Below are 22,106 nucleotides of genomic sequence, written 5' to 3' on the forward strand. Positions count from 1 at the left end.
CACCAAACACCAATGGTATCAGTACAATGACAAGAGGCCACCAAACACCAATGTTACCAGGACAATGACAGGAGGTCACCAAACACCAATGGTATCAGTACAATGACAAGAGGCCACCAAACATCAATGTTACCAGGACAATGACAGGAGGCCACCAAACACCAATGGTGTCAGGACAATGACAAGAGGCCACCAAACATCAATGGTGCCAGGACAATGACAGGAGGCCACCACACACCAATGGTGCCAGGACAATGACAGGAGGCCACCACACACAAATTGCACCAGGACAATGACAGGAGGCCACCAAACACAAATTGTACCAGGACAATGACAGGAGGCCACCAAACACCAATGGTGCCAGGACAATGACAGGAGGCCAACACACACCAAAGGTGCCAGGACAATGACAGAAAGTCACCACACACTAATGGTGTCAGGACAATGACAGGAGCCCACCAAACACCAATGGTGCCAGGACAATGACAGGAGGCCACCACACACCAATGGTGTCAGGATAATGACAGGAGCCCACCAAACATCAATGGTGCCAGGGCAATGACAGGAGACCACCACACACCAATGATGTCAGGTTAATAACAGAAGGCCACCACACACCATTTGTGCCAGGACAATGACAGGAGGCCACCAAACACCAATGGTGCCAGGACAATGACAGGAGGCCACCAAACATCAATGGTTCCAGGGCAATGATAGAAGGCCACCAAACACCATTTGTGCCAGGACAATGACAGGACGCCACCAAACACCAATGGTGCCAGGGCAATGACAGAAGGCCACCAAACATCAATGGTTGCAGGGCAATGACAGAACGGGATCAAACATCAATGATGCTAGGACAATGGCAGGAGACCACCAAACACAAGTGCTGCTAGCATCAATAGGTTATGTTATGTAACACAGGACAACTGGATCCCATCAAGCACTAATGGATCAGCTATAATTAATAAGTAATACTGTTGGCAATAACAAATGCCATTTCCCAACCCCACAGAAGGGTTAATAAATGATGCATGAAGAGTGATCAAAGGGTCAGGGTATAGAATGATTTTTAAGTGTCTGTATGCTGACACTGTAACAGAATGCTGTGATCTTTTGTCAAGCATGAAGCAATATTCAGTCTCAATGAATAGAAACATCTTTGTTGTACAATGCAAATGATACTATATCTATAAATATTAAATGAGAAACAAGGAGCTATAGAAAATCTTGAAACTTCAATGCTGAGCAAATGTAAATATAATGTTCTGCCATTCACAATACAATGTGAAACTAAATGTGAAACTAAATATTTACTGAACAAACCAGGAACTTGTTTTATTTCTGGTGGCATATAAAGAGCTAGTTTATGATTGAAGTGGAGGTGACCGCATATAAGTAATTATCTCTGCGAGAAAATTGCCCCCCCCCCCCCCNTTGGTTTTAAAAGGTTTAATCATATATACATTTTATAACATGGTATTCACATTCCAAAATGAAACAGTTTTGAATGACTTTGAATTTGGTTTTAAAAGGTTTAATGTCCTATCTTCAGCTAAGGCTAAGACTAAAAACTTCTACAAATAGGACAAAACAATACAGCATGAATACCCAACCCAACAGCACGAACAAAGTAATACTTTAGGTTCTTTACAATTTGTCTTGTGATTTTCTATGTAACTGATCATATGTTTACATATACACAGCTTACCTGTTGCGAACTTGTAAAATCATTTCAATAGTAATAATAGTAAGAGATACCTCACCTTTCTTTTCCGTAGCTGTCACAATTTATCACACCTAGTTTAGTCCACAAATAGCTACGATAGATCTATAGATCTGGGATCAGTAAGTGTTCACAACTCTGACATGCAGCCTGCATCACACATCCTTCCCCGCCCACACGACATCTACCACATCAATACACCTGGCAGGAAAAACTCTGGACTTCTAAGTCGTCGTGTTTCTGGTGAACTGTCGGAACTAACAACATGTGTCTCAACTCATGGTACACACAGACTTCCACTTACTCATTACCGCAGACACTAAGGACCATCTAGTTACCACAAACAACCGGTCTAGTACATACACAATTACCGGGGTGCAATATAGGGAATGATACCTAGTAAAAGGGGCAGTAACTGTGTCATAAATACTTTCAGTTCTCCAGATGTACATGCACATAACATAAAAATGATTAAGGTTAAGCCAACCATGGCTCATTCAAACATATTATATTGACATTAAACATTCAAAGGGATGAGGCACAAGTTCTTACAACATACAAGGCCCTCTCCCATGGTTCAATAATAAAAGTAGTAACTGTAAGGCAAGCATTTCAAAATTAGCGACACAATAGAATCTGTTTTCGCAGTGTGCAATATCAATCTACCTTTTTTTAGTGTTAATAGTGTGTCTGTAAAGTGAATGTACTCCATAGCTGAATTAACCAAGTACACTTCCTTACAGATAACACACATGTATATATTTCTATGCCATTGCCTTATCATGAACCTAAGAAGTTAAATTTGTATCACAATATCCATTCTACTGTTTTTCAAAATGGCTCTCATCCTAATGCAAATAAAAACATTGTGGGTTTTTTCTGTTTTGTTCATTACTCCAAAAAAAAGTTAATAATATAACTTTAATTTTTTTTTTAATTCTCTAGCCCAGTAACTAAGTGTGAGGTGTATAATATAATCTTTTTATGTAGGTAGTCTGGTTCGTATCATATCATTCAACATCATACATAAACACCCTTATTAAATTCTGGCAAGGAAATTTCGAAATCTTTCATTCCATATATACTAAGGGTGGCTATTATGTATGAAATCATATATACACATCATGCACAGCTCAATGTCTAGACATGAAAATGGACTTCCATTTATACAAATCAGACTAGCTTTTATTGTATAGATATACCAACGCAGCGGTAAACAGTATATAATCCAATATCTTGTAGAACCAAAACATCCACACGATAATATTTACCTACCAATAAGGAGCAACCAACCACTGATAAGGAGCCATGCACTAACTAACCAGAGTTGACAATAAGGAGCCACCAAGCATCTACTCACTTGACTGACCAGGATCGGAGCCACCAAGCAGATTTACCTGACTGACCAGGAGCTCGAGCCACCAAGTAGACTGACCAGCAACCAGCAAGCACAAATTTACCTGACTGTCAATGAACCACCAAGCACAGATTTACCCAAATGACCAGCAATCGCCAAGCACAGATTTACCTGACTTACAATTATCCACAAATCACATATTTACATGACTGACAATGAGCCACCAATCAGACTTACCTGACTGACAATGAGCCACCAATCAAGGATTTACCAGAGTGACCAGCAGCCACCAATCACAGACTTACCTGAGTGACCTGGAGCCACAAAGCACTGACTTGCCTGAGTGAACAGCCACAAAACAAAGATTTACCTGAGTGACTTTGAGCCACCAAGCACAGACTTACCTGAATGACCTGGAGCCACCAAGCACTGACTTACCTGAGTGAGCAGCCACAAAACACAGATTTACCTGAGTGACATTGAGCCAACAAGCAAAGACTTACCTGAGTGTCCAGCCACCAAACACAGATTTACCGGAGAGAGCAGCCACCAAGCACAGACTTACCTGAGTGAGCAGCTATGAAGCACAGACTTACCTGAGTGAGCAGCTATTAAGCACAGACTTACCTGAGTGAGCAGCTATGAAGCACAGACTTACCTGAGTGACCAGCAGCACCACAAAGCACTGATTGGTTGGACATATACAATTGTACCAGACTGATGGGAAACCAGAAGACACTGCCTCACACTTTTACTAACACTCTCACTGTCCGTAACACTCGAGTCGAGGCTAGTGACTGTATTAGTTAGATCAATGGTCAGTGACTTTTTGTGACTTCGCCTTTCAAAGTAACCTGTTCACTTTTCATTGTGACAATATCTACCAATGTTCCACAGGGACTAGTGTGTATACATTATGTATGTACCTTTGGCTACAGCTATAAGTCTGTATACAGGCTTATGTTTTATTAACTAGGTCAATACCTTGCAATCTTGCCAATACACAATCTCAGTAACAGAGCAATGACATGGAAGTTCAAACATTGCGTCTGATAAAATACAAGAGGCAAACGTAGGCATTTTAAAACTAATGACACAATAATAGAACCCCTGTTCAAAGTAAATATCTTTACATGTAGTGTATGTAATGAAAGTATCCTAGACTGAATTAATTAAATTGTCTCTATAAGATATATTTACACATTATATGTTCTGAAAAGCTGTACAGGAAGTTTAAATGATCCATATAAACTGTATATGTTATCACTAGCACTTACAGCTAACTGTAGCATTCCATTTATAGAAGGACAAAAGAAAATAATACACATGCTGAACTTTGTGTTAAGAAAGAATTAAAAAATAACAATGTTTTTCAAATGACCTAGTTGAAGACTAAGAGTTTGTGTTGACATTTTGGTAATTAAGGTCCCTGTCTGGACAACAATGATAGTCAAGTTGTTACAAATACAAAACATGGCAAGTTAACCTGACATACAATGGTCTACTTAAACAGAGTCAGACAAACCAGGACAGGTTAACCTGACATACAATGGTCTACTTAAACATAGTCCGACAAACCAGGAAAATTCACCTGACATACAATGGTCTAGTTAAACAGAGTCAGACAAACCAGGACAAATTAGCCTGGTATACAATGGTCTAGTTAAACAGAGTCAAGACAAACCAGGGCAATTTATCTGAAATACAATGGTCTAGTTAAACAGAGTCAGACAAATCAGGACAAGTAAACCTGACATACAATGGTCTAGTTAAACAGAGTCAGACAAACCAGGACAAGTAAACCTGACATGCAATGGTCTACTTAAACAGACAAACCAGGACATGTAAACCTGACATACAATAGTCTACTTAAACAGAGTAAGACAAACGAAAACAGGTTAACCTGACATACAATGGTCTACTTAAACAGAGTCAGAAAAACCAGGACAAGTTAACCTGACATACAATGGTCTAGTTAAACAGAGTCAGACAAACCCGGACAAGTAAACCTGACATACAATGGTCTACTTAACCAGAGTCCAACAAACCAGGACAGGTTAACCCGACATACAATGGTCTACTTAAACATAGTCCGACAAACCAGGACAATTCACCTGACATACAATGGTCTAGTTAAACAGAGTCAGACAAACCAAAACAGGTTAACCTGACATACAATGGTCTAGTTAAACAGTCAGACAAACCAGGACAAGTAAACCTGACATGCAATGGTCTACTTAAACAGACAAACCAGGACAGGTAAACCTGATTTACAATGGTCTAGTTAAACAGACAAACCAGGACAAGTAACCCTGACATACAATGGTCAAGTTAAGCAGACAAACCAGCACAGGTTAACCTGCAATACAAAGGTCTAGTTAAACAGAGTCAGACAAACCAGGACAAGTAATCCTGACATGCAATGGTCTACTTAAACAGACAAACCAGGACAGGTAAACCTGATTTACAATGGTCTAGTTAAAAAGACAAACCAGGACAGGTTAACCTGACAAACAAGTGTCTAGTTAAAAAGACAATTCAGGACAAGTTAGCCTTGTATACAATGGTCTAGTTAAACAGACAAACCAGGACAGGTTAACCTGACATACAATGGTCTACTTAAACATAGTCAGACAAACCAGGACAAGTAAACCTGACATACAATGGTCTACTTAAACAGACAAACCAGGACAAGTAAACCTGACATACAATTGTCTACTTAAACAGACAAACCAGGACAGGTAAACCTGATTTACAATGGTCTAGTTAAACAGACAAACCAGGACAGGTTAACCTGACAAACAAGTGTCTAGTTAAAAAGACAATTCAGGACAAGTTAGCCTGGCATACAATGGTCTACTTAAACAGACAAATCAGGACAAGTAAACTTGGTATACAATGGTCTAGTTAAGCAGACAAACCAGATGTCAAGTTAGCCTGGCATACAATGGTCTAGTTAAACAGACAAAACAGATGTCAGGTTAGCCTGGCATACAATGGTGTAGGTTAACTTGATAATTTACTCTCAAGTGAGCTTAACAAATGGAACCATTTGGTACAGGTAACCCTTGCAAATTTCTTAAGCGTTATCCTGACAAACAATGGTCTTAAGCTTGTTGGCCTACCAAATGTCATATCCTAACAAACACCAGCAATTGACACAGTAAGTGTTTGTAGTTATAACAAGCACCATAAATAACGCAGGCATATGAAAACAAGGAGAAATTAGCCAGGTGGCATAGGACTAGTAGTTAGTGCCTGATAAGGCAGCTCCTGCATATTCCTCAAAAAATTGTATTGATTAATGTATATGCTAATTGTACTGATTGTATAAATTGTACTGTAAAGTGCTTTAGAGTGGCTTATTTTAGCTAGATAGGGCGCCTTATAAAATGTTGTATATTATCATAACTATTATCAAAACAATTTTATTTCCTTGATGTTTACAGATTTTGTTTTATTTTGCCACATTTTTTTTTTAGAAAGAATACTACTAAGTAACAAATGTGCTAGTTCTGAACTCTGACAAAGCACTTAAACACTATGCCCCACCCAGGATAATTAATTTCTGGCTAATAATTATGTGTAAGCTCCTTAATAAGCTTCCACGAGGAGTGGTGTCTTGGCTCTAGTTGATTAGCCTGCAGCTGTATGGCATCCTGACGCAACATATACCATGCAAGTGTGATCGAAAATCAATCACTAAAGCTCTAAGACAGTGGCTTCAGCTGGAACGCAAGGAATTATAAGGTACATGCGCACTATATATACAATAGGAATTGTTTACCACGTTATATTTTCTACCCTTTTCATCGCTGAATGAAGAAGGTGAATTTAACAAAGAATGAAGAGTTATAGATAATGATATAAATGTACAGCTGCCTCAATCACTCCATTCTCTCACAGATTGGACAGTTTTTGGCCGTTCTCCTATACACAGACTAATCATTGACCAATAGATCAAACATTCAGACATTTTATGAAGAGACCAAGATAAAGAGGAACTATAGAGGTGGATTTACCTGAGTTTATACTGCTGTCAACTCACTTTGTCATTCTAAATGATATTCTGGTCAGTAGGTTCATGTATCAACTGTGTTACACTACGTTCAGTGTATATACACACTCCTTCAGCAAATGATAGTTTGACTCTTGTAGTTGTACATGTATAAAGTGTTTACATATGCAAAACCAAAAACATATGACCCATGTTTCTAAATATGGAATTCACGGATATGTTTACGGTAACAATCTTGTCAATATATTTTGGCACGAGCAGACTGACAAACAACAGAGCTAGCGGTGCATGTCAGCCACCCGACACGCATCACAATAGGCTTAGTCAGGGCCAGTCCTATCGGTGACCAGACAGTAATTAATGACACACCACTACCTACTACTGAATGGAATAAATCATCAAATTACAACACAGTCATGATTAATGGTAACAAAAACAATGCTACCAATGGAACACGCCATGTTTAGGTTACCACATTCGAAAGTCGTTTTTAAAATCAAATAAATTTAACTTAAATAACCTATTTATCCATTTAAATTTTAATATTTGTGTAGATTTGACAAATCTGGGAACTTATCCTCTGATCCTGATATTTAAGAAATTATGTTTATACCTTTTTGCAAAAGAACATGAAATAATTTCATTGTGCTCAATCCTAAAAAGGCCAACAACCCATAATCTACTTGGAATGAACATGTAACAGAATAATTTTGTGGCCTGTATATGGTAGGAGAGCGTAGGTCTGTTAGATAAGTTGACACCTAAAAGCAGAAAAAACATTAATCCCTTTATAACGATTATACGTCTGTGATACATATTAGATCCAACAATTGTTAAGTATGTCGAGTTATAATCAGTAGTCGCACCACACTCTAGTGTATGTTTACGTCTGTAAAGGTCACCTTGAATTGATATGTAAACAGTCATGAATAGTCTTGCTCCACGTGACAATTGAAACCCGTTATTGACCCAGTCCCACAATCGGGTAGTGGCTATATCTATAGGGGTTAAAATACATTATCAAGTACTGCTATGTTGAAAATAATAACAGGTGATTTAAACAAGAGGATTCAGAGCACTGGAATTGATCTTTCTAAAAACAAACTTGGTGTGCAAAATGAATGGTAGTACATGTATTTGATGTTTTATTATACACATAGCAGCAACCATGGTAACGGCATGTTGTCCGGATATATAGATTATGTTACGCCACTTGTTTAACTCATTTCAAAAAACCCTGAAGACACATTTGAATTCTTCCAATTCAAAGGTTGGAATGGTTCATTATGAACTTTCAGGGGTGAATGAGTTAATAACACTCAGTTTGAAAATTGACAAGAGGACTGTAACATATGTTTTCATTTTCTTCAGCAGATTTAAACATTTGAATCTCAGACTTAAAATTTCTCTAGTGCAGTTCCAGCTATTTTACAGAAACAACTTTTCGTGTATAATTCAACATTGTATTTTGCTCCAAACACTTTTGAACACATTCAAAAGGAAGACATAATACCACTTGGTTGTGACAACAACAGGAACATTCATTCCAATTTTCAACCAATTTGACATCTGTGACTTAAATTTGAATGTAGGTCATAATCGTTTTTAAATACCTTCAGCTATCCTGACCCCTGGCCTTGTGGTTGATTGCCTTTCAAAATGTATCCAGTAAGATGCATGACAAGATTTTCAAGATTTTTTATTCACTCCAGACGCACATATTGTGTGTAACAGGAGGTAAATCTTCAGATATATTTTATAATGGCAGACCAAATGGATGGATGGATACATTTTAAAGCAAATACGTATGTACATACATACATGGGGCAAAGAAGTAATTCCAACATTGTGGACAAGTTTAGGTTGTCAAATTTTCGCGGCAATCCACACCTTTTTCAAGACACAGTGAAACAGAACAGTTACATGTACATATACATCATATTACAAGACAGAACTGATATACTATAATTGAAAATATAGCTATTATATAAAACCAATAAGCAATTAAGCTGAGAGCATCGCGGACAAGGAACGCTGATGTAGAGGACCTATTCTTGCGCAAGATACACTATCATATAAAGTGAGATACATATCTACACCATATATAGATATGTAGGTACGCATGTACGCACACACACATGACAAATACCTTTACAACTGGCCTTTTGATTCTGAAGAAATTACATGTAAAAATAATATTTGACTCAATACATGTGTATTGTATTATTACATTGAATAAAGCCAACAGATTGTGTCATAATTATTGTAAAATAAATTGAGTAAAACTTCTTTAAATATGGTATTAGTACCAATCAAAGTTTTATCTTGTAAAATTATACCTGATACGGGAACAGTTTTAACCCTTAGCGTGCTACATTAAAATAACATACGGTAACCAATCAGTGCTGAATTAATTAAGAGAATTTAATTTTCACTGCAGTTCAAATTTAATATTCAACAATATAACATATTAATACCAATGGAAATTGGTTATTTGATATGTTTGATTAAATTTGAATCAACCAATTAGCTGTTGATCATATAAAATACCATTTTATAGAATGTGCAACTATAGTTGTGCCTAGCAGTGGTGGTCACAGACATTATACAGCACAACTATAGTTGTGACTATCACTCAAAGGGTTAAGAGGAAGTTGTGCCTAATCTCTGTTCAGTATAAGTTGGCAATAATACTAACCCGCATGTCACATTGGTTGAAGACTTACCTGTACAGTTAAATCGTGTCCCCAAAGCATGTCATTCCAAGAGTTCCCTTAAAGATCATTTAGGATATATATAAAGTTTTTAGACAAAATGTCACAATGACATGTCCAAAATTTGTGCCATGACTGGGTTTACCCAACTAATGTGCACACAATGACACCGAACTTTGGGACAGCATGCATGTCTTAGGCAAATATAGGTGTAAAACACACTAATCCTGAATGATCGGCTAGAACTGAATTCAAAAGAGCCATATTAATAGGATTGATAATATAAATATAAATACAAAGAAAGAAAAATGTAGTAATAATGGTACACGTACTTGGCTAATATGCCATACAGTATGGTAAAATTATGGCATTATCGACTTTAAACAGACAATACACTGACCCACTATGCTAACAAAGGTTTCAGGTACCACAGTAGGGTATGGTCACAACAGTACATACCATTAAAGTATAGCATATATACCATAGTAGGGTATGGTCACAACAGTACAGACATACAGTCATAACATTAAAGTATAGCATATATACCATAGGAGAGTATGGTCACAACAGTACAGTATAGTGCATACCATGGTAGGGAACATTGATATATAATGTACACACTTTGTTTATCAGCCCATACATATGTATATGCATATTTGTGTTGCACTAATATCACATTTGGCCTAGAGGTGATTGTCCCAGTGACCTAAATAAAGTGCACTTCATACCTTCTGTGGGTGATGCAGGTAACACTGTTCTAGTTTCATAATAATAACCTCAATGGTTTAAAATATATACAGCCCAGACAAGATAGCACTGAAAAGTTTACATTTATTTGACCTTTGACCTGGAAGTTAGTCATCATCCCGAACTGAACAATGAACTGCATCTCCTTCATTGGCAGATGTAGGTATATTCACGTTTCATCTTTATTTATCCAAAACTCATGATCACAGCCCAAACAATATTACCTTGGAAATCTTGCTCTTACCACATACCTCACCTTTGACCATGAGGTCACAGTGACCAAGTTACAGAGCAATTCACACTTTCAGTGGGTAATACAGGTACCTGAAAGTTTCCAAGGTATCTTTCATGGTTTAAAAGTTATACGGTGCGACAAGATGGAACAGAATTTTTTTCCCCATTAATTTGACCTTTGATCTTTAAGTAATGGTAAAAATGACCTAATGACATTGCACAGTAATGTACACTCCTTAAAATATCATTTAAATGTCTTTTACAATTAAAAACAGGCATTTTTTTTTATCAAAAGTACATCTCCCTTAAATTCAAAGGTGAGATTTATTAATGACACATTACAAAAGGTACACAGAAATGCAAGCATTGGTCATACTCAGGTAAATCTTAGTAGTTGATGACCATTGAAATAAAGGTATATAACTCTAATACATTTTAATCTAGGACATACAGTCTACACAGAACATACATCCTTATAGTACAAGGAATACTAAATCCTTAAAGTATCACTATACATCAGATACATATATATAGCATGTCCAAAGTCTGTAATATATCAAAATACACAAGTAATTATGTTGTTTGTATATGAATCAAAAAGCTTACACGAAAAGAAATCTCAATATTCTTTTCAGCATTTTGTAAACAAAGAAATTAGCTAACTGTAATTTTGCAGTTGTGCCTTTATCAGTCAAAGCACTTCAGTGTTTTATTTTAATGTTAGAGCTGTAGCTCTATCAATATCCTTTATGCAACACTTGCATGGAAACGTGCAGGTATTTTCTTACTGCATTTTAAACACCATACTGTGCTTGTCAATAGTCAACAAAGGATGTAGTACAGGAGATGTCAGTAACCGTGCAAGGGTGTTCTCAGTAATAAAGGTTTGTAAGATCTTTCACTGTATTTAGCACCGGTGTCCGGTAAAGCTCTTTAACATAAATGGTGTTACTTTAAACCAAAACTTCATATAACAGAAAGTGGAGATTACACATTTTTCATGTCCAGTACCACTGTCGTGTTGGCGGCAGACTGACTGGTGAATAGTTATGTCACTTATGACCACTTGACCAGAGTTGGAATGTATCCCATATAAAATTCAATTGGTCCATCGTGCCAGCATCACCTTCAGAAACTTCCAGGTTTTTTTATGGGAAAAATTGCTGATCTTTACTTTTTCAGAATTTACACAAGTTAAAACCTAGATAGGCAATAAGTCCCAAAGTTTTTATCAGATAATTATTATGTACATGTATGTATGTGTCTAATTTTGAAAACAAAAATTATACCAGGGTTTCTTATTATGTCAAATATGGTCATATACACAGCAGTACAGGTGTATTAGATGTATTAATTCTGCACCAAGCATTTCCTTCACCGTCTGTCATTTAATGGAAATCAGTATGCAGACTGGTAGGATCTTAGTCATGTAAGCACAAACCAAGACTTGAAACTATCATACTGATGGTGTAGCCAGAATGAGTCATCAATTATATATCTTCCCAGTTTTAGCACCTTCCACTTGCAAATCTACTTAAGTATGGTCAAATATAATATATATAGGGCCTTAATGATTTTCCATTTGGTATGAAATTCATGAAAGGAGTCACAATTTTTAGAAATAAAACTAGAAAATGAATGTATGTGTCATTTTGTAACAAAAAAATATAAATGGTAACCTTGACCTAGGTGAGCTAGCATCATTGAATTGGTTGACAACTTTCTATGAACAGTAATGTTGACCTGGGTCTGAGTACAGTAGGCTTATTAACTATCATACGAAGTTCTTTCAAAACTGAATGAAAACTTTTAAAACTGAATGATACCTTTAACAAACTTATCTAGAAGAAGCCATTTTACTGTGTGCTGATAAGAAGAAGGACACTCCCCATACCATATTATGTCCAGTCATACTTTTTGTGTTACTGCTTTTATCAATGAATACTTAAGAAACACAATTGTAAAGATGGATATAAATAGGACAGTAACATGTACATACTTGCTAACATTTTGAAATTTCCATGGGGCTGTTCTTTCAGATAAAATGATCAGATCTTTGAAAACAGAAATAGTTTAGCAAATTCAGTGGTTTAAAATGATAAATTTAAGGGGCCAAAATCGGGAGTCTCCCTCCTAAATAGTGAGATTTGGCAAATGTATTTATCCCAACTCCAGTGTACCATTTTATCCTATGGTGGATGGAAGGTGGTCTGAACTGGCAGTCAGTCTTTTTCAGAAACTATCATAACAGTCTGATATCTCTTCTGACATGTAAAATGTGGGTTGTAATTGCAGAGGTTTAAGCGCCAGCCTTTAGATATATCCCAGTAGATATAATTGTTCGGTACAATTGACTACCTAGTAACTTGTTTTGGGTGTTGTTACTGTATACCTACTGTTGTAAATACTCTTGTGTTTTCATTATTTTCAAGTGTTGAATTGTTATTAATTTCTCAGCAATGGCCGACGACATCTGATGCAAGACTACTTATTTCTTGTGCCACAGTGTTTTCTCTAGAGAAATGGATTGTGTAAATATTATACCCTTTAGATTTTGAAATTCCACGTAACACATACTGCCAATGCTGACCTCCCTCCCCCTCCCCACAATCACACTTTATTTTCATTCCTGAATCACATGGAAAAAATTGCTGCTTTTTGAAAACTAAAATATATATATATATATGAACCCAGTCTGAATAGTTCACATTAAATTCAACGTGTCATGCTTTAAGCAATTGCTGTGCCTTAAATATTATTGTTCATATTTTATTGTTGCCGTAAATGAAACAATTTGTATCTCCCGTATTTTTTTATTGTTGTAAGATCATAAAGTTATGCATTTGTCTAAGTAATGTAACGTCACAATTTAGCTTGTATTGTTGTTGACGTCATGTATTTATGTGTATGCCTTCTGTGACATCATAATGACTTTGCATCATTGATGACGTCATACTTTCTTGTGTAAACAACTATGACCTCACAATTCCTGTCTTCAAAACAAACAGTCTCCTGATGAACGGGGAATCAACCCGAGAAAGGCCTAGAGACGCTATCTCTGTCTTTTGTTCTATTTTTNTATATATATATATATATATATATATATATATATATATTATATATAGATATATATATATTTCCTTTAAACCTAAATTACCATGATTGGCTTGACTGATCTCAAGGTTGTCTGGTCTACATTAACAGGGAGCGAAATGCCAAATAATATGCCATTAAGGTCTTTAAAAGCTTAATACCAGTATGTCATTCACAGAATGAAAAAAATCTAGTTACAAATTTAGTTTTAATAAACACCACTGGTACAACACCAATATGGTCCTAAATACTTGATAATGATCAGTATACATGTATAATATACGGCACTTCATCACAACTATTCAGACGCCAATTGACTGAATAAATTACATTGTAAATTAAATACCAATATGAATAAAAACAAGAGGCCCAATGGGCCTGCATCGTTCACCTGGTATTAATCTCNCTTCAAAACAAACAGTCTCCTGATGAACGGGGAATCAACCCGAGAAAGGGCTAGAGACGCTATCTCTGTCTTTTGTTCTATTTTTTATNCAGCATCTTGATTTTAAGTTTAAAGTAATTCAGAAAAAATGGGCAAAGGTCATTCATTTGAACAAACTTGGTAGCCCTTCATCCCAGCATGCTACTGGCCAAATATCATCACCCTAGGCCTCTTGGTTATTCAGAAGAAGTCGTTTAAAGGTTTTAAAGATATTTGACTCCAGTGACTTGAATATAAATCAAGGTCATTTATTTGAACAAACTTGGTAGCCCTTCATCCCAGCATGTTACTGGCCAAATATCATCACCCTAGGCCTCTCGGTTATTCAGAAGGAATCGTTTAAAGGTTTTCAAGATATTTGACTCCAGTGACCTTGAATATAAATCAAGGTCATTTATTTGAACAAACTTGGTAGCCCTTCATCCCAGCATGTTACTGGCAAAATATCATCACCCTAGGCCTCTTGGTTATTCAGAAGAAGTTGTTTAAAGTAACAAGAGGCCCAGAGGGCCTGTATCGCTCACCTGAATATAATTCAAGTAATTGGTATGAAGTAAAGATATAGCACTCCATGGTAGGTGCTGTAAGTACATATGAAATTTCAGAAAGATCCATCCAGTACTTGAGATATAGAGAACAAACTTCAAACAGAGCCCCACCCCTATGCCCCTACAGGGGTCATACCCACCAATTATACAAAATTGAGTCACCGTCACCCAAGGATGCTCCACACTAAATAAGGATAAAAGCCCTTAATCCCGATGGTCGGAGAAGGGTTTTAAAGGTTTTACCTCTATTTCTCCTATTGGGCCCCGCCCTTCTGCCCCCCTAGGAGACCACACCTACTGCTAAAACAAAATTGAGTCCCCTTGGCCCAAGGATGCTCCAGACTAAATTAGGATAAAATCCCTTAATCCCTATGGTAGAAGAAGGATTTTAAAGGTTTTACCTCTATTTTCCCTATTGGGCCCCGCCTCTCTGCCTACAGGGGGGTCAGACACACCGTTTATACAAAATTGGTTCCCATTCACCCAAGAATGCTTCAGACAAAATCCTGTCATTCCTACCGAAGAAGGATTTTGAAGATTTACGTCTATTTCCCCTATTGAGCCCCACCCCTCAGGTACCAGGGGGGCCACACCCACTGTTTATACAAAATTGATTACCCAAGGATGTTCCACACCAAGTATGGACCAAATCCTTTCATTCCTATAGAAGAATAAGGATTTTAAATAATAATTTGCTATGTTTCCCCTATTGGGTCCCGCCCCTCAGTCCCCAGGGGGGCCAGACCCACCATTTAAACAAACTTTGTTCCCCTTCCCCCAAGGATGCTTCTGACCAAATCCTTTCATTCCTACAGATCTAGAAGAAGGATTTTAAAGAATAATTTGCTATGTTTCCCCTATTGGGCCCCGCCCCTCAGGCCCCTGGGAAGCCAGACCCATGGTTTATACAAAATTGGTTCCCCTTTACCCAAGGATGCTCTACACCAAATATGGACCAAATCCTTTCATTCCTACAGAAGAAGAGGGATTTTAAAGAATAAGTTGCTATGTTTCCCCTATTGGGCCCCGCCCCTCAGGCCCCTGTTGAGCCAGACCCATGGTTTATACAAAATTGGTTCCCGACTACCCAAGGATGCTTCAGACCAAATATGGACCAAATCCTTTCATTCCTACAGAAGAAGAAGGATTTTAAAGAATATTTGCTATGTTTCCCCTATTTGGCCCCGCCCCTCAGGCCCCTGGGGGGCCAGACCTACCATTTATACAAAATTGGTTCTTCTTAACCCAAGGATGCTCCACACCAAATTTTGTTAAAATCCGTTCATGACTAGTAGAGTAAAGTTGATGGACGACGGACGCTGCGGTATGGCATAAGCTCATCTTGGTCCTTCGGACCAGGTGAGCTAAAAAATGTGGTATCACCGTATGTCATTTTACACATATGTTACAAATGATTAAAATATTTCTACATAACAACGGAATAATTTGAATAAATTCTAGACATGGTTTTATTTGTAATACTGCATTCCATGTATTTTTCAGTATTTTATAATGCCGTCAATTTTTTTATACAGATGTATAACAGCCCAATAGCACAGATCAATTAACACTTTTTCAGTTCGTGTATTGAAAGTATGTTGACATGCTCTGGTATACATGAAAACTGAGATATAATATAAGGTCACGCTACCACAATTGGTACAATTTTAACAGTTTTTCAGTGATATTTAAACAATAGATGTTATCGCGACCATCCACAAGTTCCTCCCCTTCGAAGAGTTCTTGCCGGAAAATGCACAAGTCTCGGGAGAGAATGCGAGGATACGCGGGCTAAACAATCTGCTATTTGTAAACAATATGCCTCACCTTCACTGTATTGAACCAACAAAAAAACTCACAAGAATAGAGGTCCCATCAAATGCATTTAGTAATGACATTCCAATCAAATTGTTCGTCCAAAACAAGCCTTCTGACATTTCATTTATAAAAGGTAACACATGATTCTCTGTACGTCACGCCGCTGCCGGTCCGTCACAACTGTGACGCTTAGCTTCGTCCTCTTTTTCAATATCTGGCCAATTTAACATGTCTGCTTGCTATCATAGGTGTACTAGCTCCCCCTTATTCTTATTTGGAGTAGGTGATACCTTTTGACTTTAAAATATTACCCAATTCATTAAATAGAAATTTGTATCTGAATGTTTCTGCGCTGCCATGTTGTTTATATATCCGTTGCCCCAGCGAGTACAGTTAAATCCCCTCCTATTTGAAGAGTTCCACTGGTCACGATATCTATTCAGATCTTGCTTAAGGAATGGTTCTTGGTTCTAACAAAAACTATCAATGGTGGTTCATTTTCAGAAAAAGTTTTGATTCTAAGTAATTTGTTTTTGAAAATGGAATGTTTAAAACGCGGTGACATTTTGTCCATTTTTCAGCCATGATTAGTACCCAAATTTGTACACCATATTACAGGCTATGAAACTTGTTTTTTATTTCTACTAGATGATGTGCCAATTGCAACAAAATATATTCCTTTTAAAAATACCATATTAACATTGGTACAATTGTATATATACACTTTTATATTTTCCGGTTATAAGGACCAGAAATCAACATTTAAACATGCTTATTTTTACCTCTTCAAAATCCTCAAAAATTTAGCGACGTATGTTGTTTTTACTGCTTTTAATGTCTCTTTAAATGTTCCTGAAAACAAAACTATTCTGTGGAAATGCTGATAAATATCTCTTTTGTTAAAATTACTGTCGGAGGAAAAAATGATCAGATTTAATTTCAAATATACCTTATACCCGAAAAAGATAATTAAATATATACAACAAATATATATAAATAAGTCCGATCCTCCCCCGTTTCTGTCCGTTCCTGTAAATCGTCGCCCGTTTCTGTCCGTTCCTGTAAATCGTCGCCCGTTCCTGCCCGATCCATATCAATACAATACTCTTAATTCTTGCAATTCTTTTATCAAATATATCTTATACCCGATTTAAAAAAATATATGATACTATAAATGTAGGTATCATAAGTAATATCGTCATAAATGTATATATATAATTTAGTCCGATTCTGCCCCGATCATGTAATTGCAATCCTTTTATCAAATAGATTTTATACCCGATAATGATACTTAAATGTATCTAATATATATATTCATTAATGTATATAATTATTAATAGATTGCTGCCCGTTCCTGCCCGTTTCTGTCCGTTTCTGCCCGTTCCTGCCCGTTTCTGCCCATTTCTGCCCGTTTCTGCCCGTTCCTGCCCGTTCCTGTAAATCGTCGAACCCATTCTACCGAATCGAACGTGACCCAAAATTGAAGTCAATCATTTTGGCCATGACTTATTTCTACACCTTTTTCATAATAATAAAAAATGACATCAGGAATACATCAATTTGCAAATAAAGCAACTGTACAATATTTAAAAAGTTGTTTGATGTAAACTTTGTTCACACGAAATAAAATGTTCAAGACGGCGTTGTTTTTCATACCCGGCTTTCGCAGCCAACTGAACGACCATGCTGTCAGCGGCGCCACAACACCATTTCTAGGGTAAATAAATATACATAATAAATGACATCATGAGAACACTGGTCGTATGGATTTTAATGTGGACAAGAAAATTATATAAAGTAAACTTACCTTCAGGTTCCTTTTTCTTTTGCTTTCATTCCTAACGATCGGCGCTCTCTGTCAGTAGGCATGCGGTGTGGCGGGTGAATCTGTAAACAGCGTTAACGGTGTCAAGGTCACTGCGAAACCGGAAGCGCTATGGAATAATTACCGTAAATAACATATCATTTCCGTTTCGCTCCCCTTTCGAAGACCTAGGCTACATTCGCGTTACCGGTTGAAACGGTTGAACCGGTTGAACCTGTAAAGAAAACGACAGGTACAGATTTGGACCGAGGCTGACCTCAGGAAAATTTGGTACGTGTAGATTGAGGGGTCCAGACGTACCTGGCCGAAACTAAACTGCTGAATATTGCTAGTTTGCGTTATTTCTTTCTAAAACAATGTCAAGCCACATGTAGTTTTTAAGATACGATATGTAATTTAGTGGACGCGTGAGAGAAGGGCATAATATTCTTGATACATTGTTTTTCATTCTCCGAAACTGTGCATTTTTAGCTCTGCTTATAGAACGGTCCAAGTGTGTTCGTTTATCGTGGAAAATTTCTGCGCCACACGTACCGTTTCAACCGGTAACGCGAATGTAGCCCTATTTAGATTTCCAACATTTTTGCCCTTACCACCACCGATAAGTCAGAAAAGGACGAAGCAGTGTATGATGCAGTGTTATTCACTTTTATCGATTACAGTACTAAATTTGGAATCACTTGTTGAATTTATGTGCTTTAATTACGTTCATCTTTTTAAAGATGTATGTCCTTGAACAATATTTGCCTCACGAAGATAAAAAGTATTTTGAATTGGCAAGAAAATAGAGTTGTTATGAATCCAAATGTACCGTAAGAGAAAGTCTGATACATGTAAAAGACTGGACCAAATCTTCCCCTGTGATCATTTCCTAAAATAATACATAATACATAAAGCGGAGAATATTACATACATGTTTTGCAATCTGGAGGAAACTAATTTAATTGTTACTAGTAGAACCTTTTTTTTTTTTTTCAAAGTATTTTTCACATTACAATAACATATACATTTCATTATACATAATGAATTCCACTTTCACACATACTTTCATACTAATTAATATTGCCCTTTTTGTAAGTGGTATTTTATTTTTTTGTAATGTTATGTAAGAAAGGAAGGAAAATCAGATAAGAGAAACAAGAAAACAAAGCATAGTGGAAATAAAGATAGGTAAATGGACAGAAAGAAAGACAGAAAGACAGACAGACGGAAAGATAGACAGACAAGAGGAGAAGTACCAGTATTACTAGTAGAACCTGCTAGTTGTGTCTTGAACATGTTGAAAGTCCATCATTGAGAAGAACAATGTTAGACCGCCACATGACTTCTAAAAGAGCGGCAATAACGATATTAACCAATCAAAGTGACGAGGGGTGTTAAGCAACCAGTTGATTGACGGTATTTAACGAACATTTATATATATATACGTCGTTTATTGGATGGCCTGAGAGTCGATAAACAGGGCTCATTGCTAAAATAGACGCGTTAAGTGGGGGCAGTTAAACGTGTTAATTCGAACGCCTTAGTTAAATCCCCAAAACGAACTTTAGGGACTTCTTCCTCTTCCGTGAACTTGTACGACCGTTTTCTCGGAAACTTAAAGTAATATTTCCATGAAACTTTTCATAATTATTAGTGCGCATTCTTACTCGCACAAGAAGCCTTTAGTCTGCGTATCCAAGATGGCTACCGCGGCTTCTGATTGCGCGAAATATAATTAGGTATTGGCCAATTTCGATCAAATCTGTGTTGGTATTATTTGTGTTGTATAGTGTAAGCTTCTGTAAAGGCCGCCATTACAACAAGATCTTAAGGAATTTTGGTTTTTGTGCTGGCGCATTTTTATTAAGTCTACATATTTTATATTCACCTATCAGTTGTCAAGGAAAAATGTGTACACAAATACTTATGAAGGATATATAGCAGTTTTGCGCCTTCTTTCGCTAAGGATTATGTTCTCTATTCTCTCTTTAGCACCCAGATGTTTTGTTTACAGGTTGCAGAATGTTGTGTTATTGTTTATACCGACTTATCGGGATGTTTTGTCGGTTACACAATAAACTTGATACTATAACCTTTCTCTCTCTCTCCAGTACAAAGGTTACTACACGAATAACACGGTATTTAAGACGATACACGTGGCCATGCAATGCAATATAACACATACTATTTGGCAGAATTACCTTTTTTCTGTATATTTTTAGACCGGCAAACTTTTTGACCAGAGGTACGCAATATTATTGTTGGCGGATCTCTTATCTGTACTTTGTGTCGAGAAGACCTCCAACACGACACTCGCCAGGTGTTTATCGCGCGCCTTTTACGTTCCCAATTCTAGCCGATTGACATAGCTGCCCAAGGACACAAGATAGTCCAATTGGCACATGCTACACTTACTTACGGTGTCAATAGAAACGGCATACTTCCACATTTTAAGTACAATCGACCGTATTTTGCACGTAATACATAATTTTTATTCTGTTGTTATTAAATAACTTGTGTATTGGGTTATTGATAACGGACCATTTAAAGTAAAACACATTGCGATTGCGTCATTCATCGTTCTGTTAGTATGTTGTTTGTCGATTTTAATATTCGTGATAACGTTTGATGTTTGAAACAACAGAAAAATGCGGGAAAGCGTTTCAGAAGGCTGAGAGTCATTCACTACGTATAGAAACTGTGCTGGTCAGTAGCTAGGTACGGATGTCCTTGATATTGAATGGCTTTAATCGACTTTGCGCAGATCACAAATACAAACAGACATGAGGCTTCCCTTCACATGAAACCTCCCACCACCCTCCCCTATCCAAAAACTACTTGTCTCTTTTTGGAGAGATGATCCTCTTTATCATAAAGTAATCAGGAGCTTGTAGACCTTGTCAGGCGATTGAGTGTGTCAGGAAATCTTTATTTGTAAACTACTTCACGTACAAGTCATTTTACGCTGATAAACAAACACACAACATCCACAGCATGTAATCTTGCGATAGATAGACAAAACATAACATCCGTAGTCCTTCGACAGTGTTTTCTGGTAGTACTCTACCTAAATACAAATATTTATCAGTATAATCATGCAAATACAGCCGATTGACATAGCTGCAATCGACATCCTTAAGGAATATTTACAAGTTATTTAAGCATTCTGCCTACGATCTCGACCCTTACTGAACTCCGTCAAAAGACAGTTCCCGCGCTTCACCGTACCACGGAGGGAACTTTGGGTTGACGAGTCCTTGGATAACACCAAAGGCCAAAGCGTAAAGCGGCACTACATTCTGTCGAAGACAGCGGAATATGGGGTAACATTTTGGACATTGTGTGAATCGGCGTCAGTGTATGTGCTATACATGTATATATCGGTGTAGAGAGGAAGATGCTTCGACCCTTCTCCTCGTGCTGAACTACAAGGCACCAAAGTAGTGTTCAACCTACTTTGGGAGACGTCAGGTTACCTGACCATGGCTATCACATGATTCCCTTGTTAGTTAATTGATTTAAACATAGTTTTATTTGCATCTAAAAGGGATTGGGCACAAGTTGTGCAACTTATGTAAAGCCTTTCTCAATAACGTAAT

The 22,106-nt window shown here is 37.1% G+C and overlaps 1 protein-coding gene across 5 annotated transcripts in view; it reads right to left on the bottom strand.

Annotated features, from left to right (window-relative positions):
* LOC110441909 (influenza virus NS1A-binding protein homolog A-like) overlaps window positions 1-18,611 on the bottom strand; it is a 43,979-nt gene extending 25,368 nt beyond the window's left edge. The window contains exon 1 of one of the 5 annotated variants that reach the window (XM_021485217.1): window positions 18,508-18,611. The gene's annotated coding sequence lies outside the window, so the exon portion shown is untranslated. Of the gene's footprint in view, window positions 1-1,766; window positions 2,067-7,105; window positions 7,207-9,827; window positions 10,000-18,507 lie in introns of those variants that run through there. The other 4 variants (XM_021485247.1, XM_021485232.1, XM_021485239.1 and 1 more) reach the window with 4 other exon arrangements.
* Window positions 18,612-22,106: the final 3,495 nt, after the last annotated feature.

This window comes from Mizuhopecten yessoensis, unplaced genomic scaffold, assembly GCF_002113885.1.
Source record: "Mizuhopecten yessoensis strain PY_sf001 unplaced genomic scaffold, ASM211388v2 scaffold1883, whole genome shotgun sequence".
Taxonomy (NCBI): domain Eukaryota; kingdom Metazoa; phylum Mollusca; class Bivalvia; order Pectinida; family Pectinidae; genus Mizuhopecten; species Mizuhopecten yessoensis.